At 43.3% G+C, this 12,551-nt stretch overlaps 4 non-coding genes across 4 annotated transcripts; all 4 read left to right on the top strand.

Annotated features, from left to right (window-relative positions):
- Positions 1-8,953: 8,953 nt before the first annotated feature.
- trnay-gua (transfer RNA tyrosine (anticodon GUA)) lies at positions 8,954-9,041 on the top strand. Its single transcript is given in 2 exon segments — positions 8,954-8,990; positions 9,006-9,041. It is a non-coding gene; the product is annotated as a tRNA-Tyr (tRNA).
- A 240-nt stretch (positions 9,042-9,281) lies between these two features.
- trnay-gua (transfer RNA tyrosine (anticodon GUA)) lies at positions 9,282-9,369 on the top strand. Its single transcript is given in 2 exon segments — positions 9,282-9,318; positions 9,334-9,369. It is a non-coding gene; the product is annotated as a tRNA-Tyr (tRNA).
- Positions 9,370-9,604: 235 nt separating this feature from the next.
- On the top strand, positions 9,605-9,692 carry trnay-gua (transfer RNA tyrosine (anticodon GUA)). The gene is given in 2 exon segments: positions 9,605-9,641; positions 9,657-9,692. It is a non-coding gene; the product is annotated as a tRNA-Tyr (tRNA).
- A 470-nt stretch (positions 9,693-10,162) lies between these two features.
- On the top strand, positions 10,163-10,248 carry trnay-gua (transfer RNA tyrosine (anticodon GUA)). Its single transcript is given in 2 exon segments — positions 10,163-10,199; positions 10,213-10,248. It is a non-coding gene; the product is annotated as a tRNA-Tyr (tRNA).
- Positions 10,249-12,551: the final 2,303 nt, after the last annotated feature.

Below are 12,551 nucleotides of genomic sequence, written 5' to 3'. Positions count from 1 at the left end.
CTGCAAATTCCCACTGAATTCAGCAAATTGATGAAGTTGACTCTTCAAGTGGCAAACTGCAGCGTGGCTTCGTGTGGAGTTCAACGCTGGTGAACTTTGACCCTCTATTTTTAAATCTTAAAAAGATTGAATCTTTCGAGCCTATTGGCTGAAAGCTCAGTTTGAATCACGTACTATAAAAACAAAGTATGAGTGTCAGCAGTCCAGGGTTGTTTTAATCTAATGTTAACTGAGATAATTTGGTTTCAGGTGTAAGTTATCACACATTGGATCCTTCACACATGTGTCTGGAGGTGTAAACCACAATAAAACCCACATTTATGAGCATTTTTATGATTGATTCTTGTACTTTGACAATCAATGGTAGAAAAGATAGAAAGAACTCAGGTGACAACACTGTCTTATAATAAGATATTAACTTTATTGCAAGATATCAACGTTATCATAAACACATTAAGCTTACAGAACAACCCAAGTTTAATCAAATTATATTTGAGTTCAACCCGGACAGATTTGAAATCTTTATTCAACGCTGGTGAACTGTGACCCTCTTGTTTTGTTTCTTGCAGGGAATCAGTTGAGAGATCATGTCTGAACGTTAAATATGAAGTACAGGAACCATAGTAAGCTGACAGTAAAGTTTTGGTTTCACCGGGATCACGTGCCATGTTATTTCCCTCTGAGGAGCCGTGAGCATCAGAACTCATCCTGTGAAAGAATATAATTAATACACGACTCTTCCAAAACCAACCCAAGCCTATACAGTGAATCTTTATGCACTTTAATTTGAAAAGGCCGTTTATATTCCCCATAGAGAATCGGTACGGAGAAACAGCTAAAGCACCAAGTCGCAGCTTTTTGAGAATGTCCTGTTGATATTGTTTACATGTACGATTGTGGGCCGGCCTCCTCCTCGCTGCAGTAATCCCGCTGGCGAGCTGCTGGCGCTCTGGCGCGGAGCCGGGAGCGCGGCGTTGGGTTTCGCCGGCGGGTCTTTTGACCGGGCTCACAGGGGATGAGTGGAGATCCTGAGCGCTGCACAGCCACTTATGAAGGACGCACATTGTTGCCAGCCCTGGGGAGAAAACTGAGCAGTCTGGCAACACAGGCGGAATTTCCTACTGTGATGTTATCTCACACAAGACATTTAGCTTCGGCCAAATGAGGGAGAGGGAGCGAAAGAGGCGGGGGGGGGGAGGGAGGAAGAGGGGAGGACAAGAAGGGGGACGATGGAGGGAAAGTGAACGACAGATGGAAGAAAGGAAAAGACCTGGTTTTATCCACATAGTCTTTGTGAAGGATCATAAACGTCCACTGTGGTCGTAGTGAATCCCAAAGAATATTTACACTTCTCCAAATAACGTAAGAGATCTGAAAATATTCCTCTGTTTAAGTAATATTAGTCGTTCGCTTTCATCCATAAAGTTGTTACCATCCTCGTGGTCGGAGCTCAAATTCAGTTTCAGCTGCAGTTGTGTGCGAACCTGCGATTTAAATGCATTTCTTTCTCTTATTGTCTTTCACTCTTGAAATCAAAATCTCAGAATCTGATTGAATTAAATCTACGCAGCAGAAAAAGTAAAACAAGACTATACTGCATCTTCCACTAAGTTCCATGACAATCCATCCAGTGGGTTTTGATTAATATAGACAATCAAACAAAACATAAAGCTCCTTGGTAGAGGTGAAAAGCTACGAGAGAAATTGCTAATGGAAAATGTAATTTAATTTTACCACTTAAATCCACTGGCTGCCACATTCAGATTCTCCAACTACTTCACAACTTCCGCTGCATTTTTTAAAAACCCCCGAGCGAAGCTGCTCAGCACAAACAGAAGAAGGAGTGGAGAAGGGAACAGACGACCTTCGAACCCGTATTAATGCTTATGACCTTTGTAATGATAGATTTAATCTTTGGAGCCTATTGGCTGAAAGCTCAGTTTGATCACGTACTATAAAAGCTAAGTATGAGTGTCAGCAGTCCAGGGTTGTTTTAATCTAATGTTAACTGAGATAATTTGGTTTCAGGTGTAAGTTATCACACATTGGATCCTTCACACATGTGTCTGCAGGTGTAAACCACAATAAAACCACATTTATGAGGATTTTTATGATCGATTCTTGTACTTTGACAATCAATGATAGAAAAGATAGAGAGAACTCAGGTGACAACACTGTCTTATAATAAGATATTAACTTTATTGCAAGTTATCAACGTTATCATAAGAACATTAAGCTTCCTTACAACCCATATTTAATACAATTATATTTGAGTTCAACCAGGACAGATTTGAAATCTTAAGTCTAAAGGTAACAAATGTAAAAAAAATCGCCTTAAAGGAGTGAAAACAAGACCAATAGAAATTCCACAGGATTCATATAATCTCTCTTATCTCTGATTGGCCCGTGAGGTGGTAAAAGTGACAGAATCAAATAATAAATTGGTTGAATTGCCCGGCCAGCAGGAAGCACTGGGCAGACTGGTAAATGTTTGACACTTGTTGTGCAGGCTGCACGGCCCATCTGCAGAGATTCAAAGATTTGAAATGTGGGATAATGATTAGCAGAGGTTAGACTGACCCGACACCTTCACCAGGCTGTAAAAGAAAAGATTGTTTACGAGAATTGCAGCTCGTTGGGGAAAAAACACTTTGCTGCGAATTTAGAAAGATTTGATGTGTTGCTGAGGTTCTTTTGTTGTTTTTTACACGACTACACAAGTGTCAGTCATGGTTTTCAGCAGATAAACATCAAAGTTTGAAAGTGTTTACCATGCTGCTGCTGTGAAGACGTCTGCTGCAGCCACAGAGACACAGAGTGACATGTGACAGGAAGCATTTCACTGTGTCTGTCTGTTTAAAGGACATCCCACTCACACAGGCTTCTTCTCTTTCTGCTTTTTCATCAGAACCTTTTCTTATCCTCATGAAGCTGATCCTGTGTTTGTGTTTGAAATATGTATCACAGGTGTTGCAAAGGGTTCGTCTGTGTAGGGCGACTCCAAAACATTTACACCAAATTTCAACTTTAAAGTCATCAGAGAAATAAGAATTCCTCAAACAGCCTCCCTGCCCAGCAAGCCCTCTCTTCAGTGGTGTTGTGGGTAATAATAACCAACCTGTGATACTATGCAGACGCTGTTAATGTTTTCTTACGGAGTTCTACTACACCACACAAAGCTCATTGTATAGTCAGAAGGAATAATGTGTCTGAGAGTCAGTGTGAGAGGCAACAACATATCTGACAACAGGCATTTATATCCTGTAGTCTGTTGGATCTAAAGAATAATGTCACATATGTGCACAAATGTCATTTTTGTTAGTCTGCATTCAGCCTTTGGGTTTAATGCGTTCTGTACCAGGAAATGAAAATTCTGTGTTTAACAATGCTGGTGTGAGATGAATGAATCTCTGTGGACATTTTCTGGAAATCTTCCTGCCAGCCCCGGAGTTAAATGTCAAAAGTGATCATGTCAATAAAATTTCAAACACACGACAGGCTGAAGAAAAGCTCCAATACAAATATTTCATGATTAGAAAGGGAAGCAATACACGAAGAAGACGCCAACATGGAAGTTGAGATGTCCTGTCCTGTCTTCTGCTGCTCTACCCAGGCACCTCTACCTTCTCTGTCCTCACCCAACTTCTCCGATATTTTCCGGAGCTTCCAAAAACCACAACGTACATCAATCAATCAATTAAATTTTATTTGTATAGCCCATATTCACAAATCACAATTCGTCTCATAGGGCTTTAACATGGTGTGACATCCTCTGTCCTTAACCCTCAGCAAGAGTCAGGACAAACTACTAAAAACCCTTTTAGCAGGTACATGGATGCATCAAAACGACAAAGCCTGTACGTTTAGAATAAGTGTGAGAGTCGTACTTTCAGACCTGCCTCTGCACTGAGCTGCTACCAGATCTAAACTTGTGGAATCAAAGAAGTAAGAACAACGTGAGGGATTAGCAAACTCTTCCTGGATGGTCTACATGAGGAAGAGGTTTGAAAAGCAGCTCCAGGAAACATCCCCACTTCACATATGACTCGTCGATCTCAGTCTCAGTTTGAACTGATCAGGCTGATGAAACCAACAGAGAGCAACTGGAAACTGACTGAGACGTGTTTCACTTTGCACGAGTCAGATTTTGTTATTCCGGCAGCAACAGGCTGACAGTCACATGAAGGCAGATCCCAGAAACACAGCATCTGAACCGGTCTTTGAAACGCACTCGTCCCAATGAGCTGAGGTGAGTTCACTGGTTCCCAGAACAAAAGAACTGGAATCAAGAAACCGTGTTGCCCTCGCGTGGCGTCATCTCGGCACCGGAGCAGTGGTTGTGTTATCGCTAAAACATTTGACTTGATTCTTTTTAAAAATGTGTAGATTTGATTATATTCATTTTGTTCTTAAGCGCTGTACCCTGGATATATATGTAAAGGACATATTACAATAACTTAATTACTTCAAAAACCTACGACTGCCACTGGATCATTGATTCAAAATGGAAAACACAAAGCTTGTCATCATTTGAAAACATATGATAATCATAACAAAATGATCTGTCGAGTGAATAAGTTGAATTTATGTACATACAGTTATCTGTAGTGTTTATGGATCTGATGTAAAATTAATTAATTAACGTTTTTATCTTCAATGATGTGAGCATGACCTTAGAATCTGTGATCGTTTGCTTTGAAAAACACCAAATTGCACCAATTAAATTAGATCTATTGAAATCTAACTTAAAAATATACAAAAATAAAAGTAACCACTTGGACTTTGGCGTAAATTATCTAGTTTGAATATAATACAAACAAAAATCAGCTCAGGCTATAACCTGGTTATAAGTGCGACCACTCACCTAGCATTAGCAGCTAATTGGCGCAATCATTAAAAGGACAATAATTAGCAAAGTAAATTAAAGTATTACCACTTTAATTTACGTTTGTTTGGGGGTAAAATAGGGATTATTGAAAAGGCATTTCAAATAAAAACAGATGATTTATATTGCATCTTCGACCGCCCCCCCCTGTGGATGCCTCCCTGTGTTTTGCTCATAATGACGACCCTCCAGTTATTACAGCTCGAACCGCGTGCATTGTGAAGTGAATGGATACTTGTTGCCGTGTGTCTGAATGAAGAGGCCCGGTCCTGCTCGACTTAGCCGTGTGACACGCGATAGGGTCCAAATCCAAAGTGGAATGGCTGCAGGCTTCAACCTGCGCTTAAGAGGGTCACCACCGAACAAAGGGGGTTCAGTCACTCGCTGAGAGGCTGCACTCACCGGGAGGAACGTGGGGCCAAGGCACTGAGTGTGTGTGTGTGTGTGTGTGTCTGTGTGTGTGTGTGTGTGTGTGTGTGATTGGGGAGCGAGCGAGCTGCAGGTTGGAGTTTCAATTCAACAAAACGATTCTGGAGGAGAAATGTCGGCCTTGAGTCTTTACTCGCCTGTAACTCCTCCATCAGAAGACACGAGGAAAAGACCGCGAGGAAAGAGCGATCCAGGAAATATGTATTTAGTGAAATATGTATTTAGTGAAATGAGCCGTCCTCCGTCTCCCCAGAGCGTCGTCAGGGGCGACGTGAGTCTCTGACTCTAACGGCTCCTCGGGGAGTTTGCACTGAAGTCAGAATCAGTCGCTCCGAACACTTTCTGGAGCTTTTCCTGCTAAAGTCTAATGTCCAGGAAAACGTCCGAGTGAACCCACGAGAGAATACTGCAGGAAAATGTCCGGAAACTAACGTACGAGAAACTAGAAGAACACAAATATCTCCGGATGAAAAAGTAAAAGCTTCTTCTCTCATTATTCTAAAAGAGCTGAAAGCAGAAACACCAGATTTATGCCTCATGAGACTTTTACGTAAATCTAGACTGGATGCCACATTATTAAATTGTTATCATATCAGTAAAGAGGGGATTTGTAGTGTGTGGTTCAGGGGGTAGAGTGGTACGTCCACTACCCAGAAGGTCGGTGGTTTGAACCCCTCCAGTCCGCATGCCTGAGTGTCCTTGGGCAAAACACTCAGCCTCCAAAAGGTTCCTTAGAGTATGTGAAGGTGAATTTGAGCAGTCGATAAGACCAGAAACCAAACTTAATACAGATACAATCCTGTAATTTACTGTATATGAGTGTGTGTGTGTGTGTGTGTTTGTGTGTGAGGCCGAACATTTGGGATTTAAATTCTCACCGAAAGACAAACACTGTCCTGTTCATTATTCCCAAACAGTTATGAAACGTTACTCAGTGCTTTCTGTCCACAGGTGCTTCTTTGAGAAAATCCATTCAAACACTTTTTAAAAAGCTTTTTATTCTATTTATTCATAATCCTGTATTCCCTGTGTGTCGGCTCACACCTGCCCTCTCTCCTCCTGCTGGGTGAGTATTGTGCTGCTCGATGAATCCAACCAAGGAATGCAGCGTTTCTCCAGAGAACTGACTGACGTGAAGTCTTTATTCGGTGTTGTCTCACAGCCTCCTTGTCTGCGAGCATCACACGGAGGCTCGGCTTTCACAATAAACTCCCCTCACACAACGCTTCGAAATCCCCCAGACGTGCTCACAACAATCTCGCCACTCTTCCCGAGGAATAACAGAGCGAATGTTCCCGTACAGTCGAGAGCTGCAGTCGGACTTCCCTCGGCCCTGTTGCTTCCCACACAGGTTTGGCAGAGAAAGCAAAAACCTCAAGTTCAGGATTGTTTTACTTCTTGAACCGAAACGCCGAGGGCCAAAACCATCGGGACACAGCGGCTGCTTCGGCTTTTCACTCGGCGTCCGGCCCTTCCCACGCCGACCGGGCTTAGAACGCCGTGACACGGGAAGAAAAGCTGAAAGTCCTGTCAAGTTTCTCCACTTGGTTTTGTTCTCTTCCTCTGCTCCTGTGTTTTTTCACCTCGGTATCTATTTGTCCGCTTTTCTCTTTCTCTCTCTCCTCCTCCTCCTCCTCCCCTCTCCTCCTTACATGTCATTCTTACTCTTTTGTACCTGCAGGCCTTTTTCCCTATTGAACTCCCCACCCTCTCCACTCCTTCGGCTCTCCCTTTTCCCTCTCAGGGGCCCAATTATGAGCCGGCATTAAATAAAAACATTTATATTTCTCCCCCCCCCCCCCAAAAAAAGGCTTCTCTCTTTTGCTTTCTCTGGACAATGAGGGCTTGTGATTCCACCCCTCCCTCCCTCCCTCCCTCCCTCCCTCCCTCCCGCTCCCTCTCTCTGTCTCTTTCTCCTCCGAGTGGCCATTCACTGGGGGTCTCTGTCGGCCTTTGTGATTGGCTCACTCCAGGACTCCTAGGGGGCAGTAATTGTGTCTCATTAAGTCTTACAGTAGTGGTGAGGGGGGGGGGGGGGGTGTAGCCGGGTGGGAAGTGAGGCCCGGCAATTAGAAATCCCAGAGAGCTTGAATGGGAGCTCTAATCAGGCCACAATAGCTGGGGCTCCCTGCCATTTAGGCCAAAAAGGAAGTGTTGCCATTGTACAAACACACACACACACACACACACACACATGCAGAGACACACACACACACACACACACACACCAGGAATGCATGCAGCACAGCAGGGATGGATGTACTTGTGCGGTGGCGTCATCCCAGAGGCCAATTTAGGAAGAGAGCTTTTCACTGCCTCAGTCACGACACACACATTCATGCACGCAGAGGGTCACACACACACAGGTGCAGACACACACACATGCACACGTTGAAGCTATAAAGGGGGAGGGAGGGGGGTCTCATTAGTGATGTTCAGGACGAGCTGGGAGTTTGCTTTTCTGTTTGCTCATTTGTCGCCGTGTGATTCCTCAGCCGCTGCCGCTCAGGTTCCGTGTGTGAAAAACAATTTTCTGCAAGAAGCAGATTCCAGCGGCGTAATGAAACCAGCCGCTCGCTGTGTTTGTGGCAGATACATAAATAACCCATAACACACCGACCGTCTCTCGGTGGAAAATTCAGTACATTTCAATGTCTGTGAAATACAAAAAAAAAAAATGAAAAAACACACACACAAATAATGATATTCCGACGCCATCTGTCTCTGAAAGGGAAATGCATCGGAAAGTGAAAACTTTGCAAAAGCCTTCCTCTCTTTTCTTTTTTTTATCTCATAATAGGAGCAGAAAGTGCGTCTCTCTCTTCCTCCGTTTATCTGTGTAGCGTTCCCAGGAGAAACACTGCCCGCCCCCCCCCCGCCCCCCCTTATCTCCGCCACCGCCGAGTGCTGCAGTGGATTATGAAGTGGATTATGCAAATGCCTGACAATATATTCATATTAACAAAGGTTGAGGTTCATGCGCCCGTGCCCGGAATTTATGAATACGCAAATAATAAAAATAAAAGGAGCAACTGAATGGGCTGGAATGTGTTATCATTTAATGGAAATTAACTTCCCAGCGTTGAGACGTGTTGTGGCTCATTTGTTAATTTGTGGAGTCGCCTGCATCTGTAAAAATGTGATATCCAATTTAGCTCCTTTTGTTTTCAATTCATTTTGGGGTGTTTCAGTGCAGCTCCACAGCCGATATGCCTGTAGGTATTATACATGGATTATTGTGTTGGGTTTTTTCCTTCGGTTTTTACTCTATTGTTTCACGGGAGAAAGGATTTTGTATTGCTCTGTCGGAGTTTGCTTGATATTGATCCAACGACAGAATCCTCATTGGTTCATTGTTTTCAACATGAGATCGACTGATCAAGTTTTTGTTTCTGTGACCAAAGTAAGTTTGGTTTTAATACGATGCTACAGAAGGGTTTGGAGTTAGTCAAGCAATTGCTGCAACCTAGACACTGAACAATCACCAGCAGGAGACAGTGGCATCAATATCTGGATTGGTTCATCTGTAGGAACTACACTATTGCACCTGGAGAAATTTGCATCTGAGGCATAGTCCCTTTTTCTAACCAGGATACCGACATTTCTATAATAGTGATTCATTAGAACACCTGTTCTATCCCTTCGATAGCTCAGTTGGTAGAGCGGAGGACTGTAGGTTGCATTTGCTGACATCCTTAGGTCACTGGTTCAATTCCGGTTCGAAGGAGGACTGTTTTACAGGTGGACATTTGCATCTGAGGCTTAAGGACTCAAAAGATATATGAAATGACTGTTCACACCTCTATCAGGACACCTCAACGAACCAGAGGCCGGCAGAGAGGGCCGAGCAGTCAATGTCCTGAATGTTTAGCACAAGGACTCTGACGATAAGTCTACATGTTTCCATTTTCTAACCAGGATATTTACATTTTCCCAAAAAATTCGTCACTTTTAAATTAGGTTTGTCCCTTCGATAGCTCAGTTGGTAGAGCGGAGGACTGTAGGTTAAACATGTGGACATCCTTAGGTCGCTGGTTCAACTCCGGCTCGAAGGAGGAGACTTTTACAGCTGGAAATATGCTTCTAAGGCTTATCAACTTCCAAGATTCAAAGTGTCGTTCACACCTCTATCAGGGTACCTCAATGAACCAGAGGCCAGTCGAGAGGGAGGGGCAGTCAATGACCTGAATGTTTAGCAAAAGGACTCCCTCGGCAAGTTCAGATTTCCCATTTTCTTACCAGAATATTTACATTTTGTAAAAAAAACATCACTATTGTTGCAGGTGTATCCCTTCGATAGCTCAGTTGGTAGAGCGGAGGACTGTAGGTTACAAATGTTGACATCCTTAGGTCGCTGGTTCAACTCCGGCTCGAAGGAGGAGACTTTTATATGCTTAACGATCACAGGATATCAACCTGACATTCACACCTCCAGTCAGGGTTCCTCAACAACACAAAAAGGCAGCTGGACAGGGCCGGGGCAGTCAATGTCCTGAATGTATAGGACAGGAAATCTGAAGATAGATGAAAATGTCCCATTTTCTGACCAAGATACGAACATTTTCGATAAGAATGATTCACTAGAAAATCTGCTGTATCCCTTCGATAGCTTACGTATGTTGACATCCTTAGGTCACTGGTTCAACTCCGGTTCGAAGGAGGAGTCTTTTACAGGTGGAAATTTGCATCTGAGGCTTAATGACTCAAAAGATATGAGCGTTCGTTCACAGCTATATCAGGATACCTCAATGAGCATATAGTCTCTGAAGCGAGTCGAATTTTTCGTGTTTTCTGACCAGGATATTGACATTTTCCAATAGAGCACATCATTATTCATCATTTTGCATCCCTTCGATAGCTCAGTTGGTAGAGCGGAGGACTGTAGGTTATATGTTGACATCCTTAGGTCGCTGGTTCAACTCCGGCTCGAAGGAGGAGACTTTTATATGCTTAACGATCACAGATTATCAAACTGCCATTCACACTTCCAGTCAGGGCACCTCAACAACCCAAAAGCAGGCAGAGAGGGTCGGAGAGTCAATCTCCTTATTATTTGTCGTCTGTGGTTTGGTCCTCGAGCTGCTCAGAATCTGCTGAGTGGTGACAAGCTGGTGAACTTAATGCACCGGCCGGCTCGTCGCCTGCAGAGAGGAGAGAAGTGAAGGTCGTACAACAACTAATCTGTTTCACATTCAGCATATGCAAACTGAATTTACAGCTCATCTTCCAGATGGACTGGATCTGGAATTTTGAACAAGCCAGAAAGACTTGATTTAGTGAGTTCCAAGGACTGGACTAAATATGTTGTTCAATCACAATTCAATTACTTTATTCCCTTTTGTATTTCACATACATTATGATGCATCAAGAACAAATATCAAGTTGTCTGTATTTGGGAAGCAAACCAGCGTCCTTACAGATCAAGGTTACTGGTTAAAGTCACAAGTTCAAACCTGCGGCCTGTGTGGGAAGCTGGGTGTGGAAACCCGGTCTCTCAGCAGTGACTGTTGCAGTGTCCTTCAGCAAGGCATTCCATCGTCAGCCGAGCGGAACGGGAGAAAAAGGAGGAAGCTGCATATCTTTACGTGACGGAAACAAGGAGTTACTTTAAAGCTGCTCTAATCTAAAAGCTGCGGTGAAATGAAACTTGATGAATTTCCCACCAACCTGCCCAGCAGCAAACAGCACACAGACAAATTCAAAGAATATCATGTGGAGAATTTATTAGTGATAACTTTCTTAATGAATATAACTAAAATTCTCCTCAACTAGTCTGGACTAATTCATCTGTGTGTGGTTTAAATGCTGCTCACACCCTGATAGCTCAGCGTAAGCTCAGATGCTAGAGCTTAACCTTGATAAGCCCAATGAGACTCATTCTGATTCGTGAATATTGGCCACACATATACAATTTGTAAGTGAAGCTTTTACAGTCTGAGCTAGGGTTATTTTTTTTGCTCTTTATGGTAAATCTTATTTTTGTAATCCCTTGATCGTGATCCCGTTCAACTCTGGTTAAAAGGAGGATCTGAAGCTGTTACTGAGAAACATTGTCCAACGAGCTGACTTCCCATTCTGTCGATTCAGTCTCTGCTGTGATCGACCATGTGAAGAAGTTCTTATCAGCAGCTTTGGACACAACTTAACTTTAGCTTTTCTCAGCTTTTGACAAATACATTTTGTGTGAGCTGTGTTTTAAGCCCTTTCATATCTCACCTGGTAGAGTGAAGCGCTGCAGGAGAGCAAAACAAGCTTATATCCTTAAGTCGCTGGTTCAATTCCAGCTCAAATTAGGGTTTTGTGGGTGAAGCTAACAGAGAACGTTAAACAGCTACAGAGAAAACTTAGAGACATTTTTTAGTGGTGTTTCTAGTCTTGAGCTCATTATTCCTTTTCAGATTCATTTTATTCCAATAAAAACATGTTGAATCAATGTTTATTAGATATTTTTCAGTAAAACTTATAATCCTACAGTGAGCAACTAATGATGCACTTCTACTGTGTCCACTTTACCAATAATTCCCATAAACGTATTGACACAATCCCCGATGTCCCGAGGTTACTTTTTGTTTGTCTCCACTTTCCCATGCGAGCTACCTTCCCTGACTCGGCAGCCTCAGGTTCTTCTGTCACTTTTCTCCTCCTCCGCAGGTCAAACGGTGGAATCGTTCCTTCACTCGCTCTCTCTCTGGCCGTTTTCTCACCGGTTCCCTATCAGAGCCGGTCTCACTGTATCATTTTCCACACTGGGAATGATTTGCCCACACATTTTCATGACCTCATGGCAGATTACATTACAGCTCCCTGTGTGTGTCTGTGTGCCGGGGCTGAAAGGCTGACCAGCTGAACCAGTAGGACTGGGAACTGTGTGTGTTGCAGGCCAGTGTAATGAGTCGGTCGGGGGGGCAGCAGCAGCAGCAGCAGCAGCACAGACGAGTCTCAGGACTAATTAGTGTTGACAGCGTTTTAAGCAGAATTAATGACAGTTGCGTTCCTTCTTCCTCTCTCACCCAATTGTAGGTGATAATTATTGTTTGGGACCTAATTTACACTAATAATTAACAGATGTATGCGGACAAATAGGCTTACTTTATTCTTTGCAAATCCCGGCACTATTGTATTGTTAATTGGGCCGAATGTAAGCAGATACTCTGACATGCCCCCCCCCCCCTCTCTGAATACAGTCCTAAGCCTCTGAATAAACAGCCTCGACCTCAGGAGGTGTGTTTCTGCTAAA

This window comes from Limanda limanda, chromosome 13 (assembly GCF_963576545.1).
Source record: "Limanda limanda chromosome 13, fLimLim1.1, whole genome shotgun sequence".
NCBI classification, from domain to species: domain Eukaryota; kingdom Metazoa; phylum Chordata; class Actinopteri; order Pleuronectiformes; family Pleuronectidae; genus Limanda; species Limanda limanda.
Note: the sequence above shows the minus strand (reverse complement) of the source record. Positions and strands in the feature narration are given on the sequence as shown.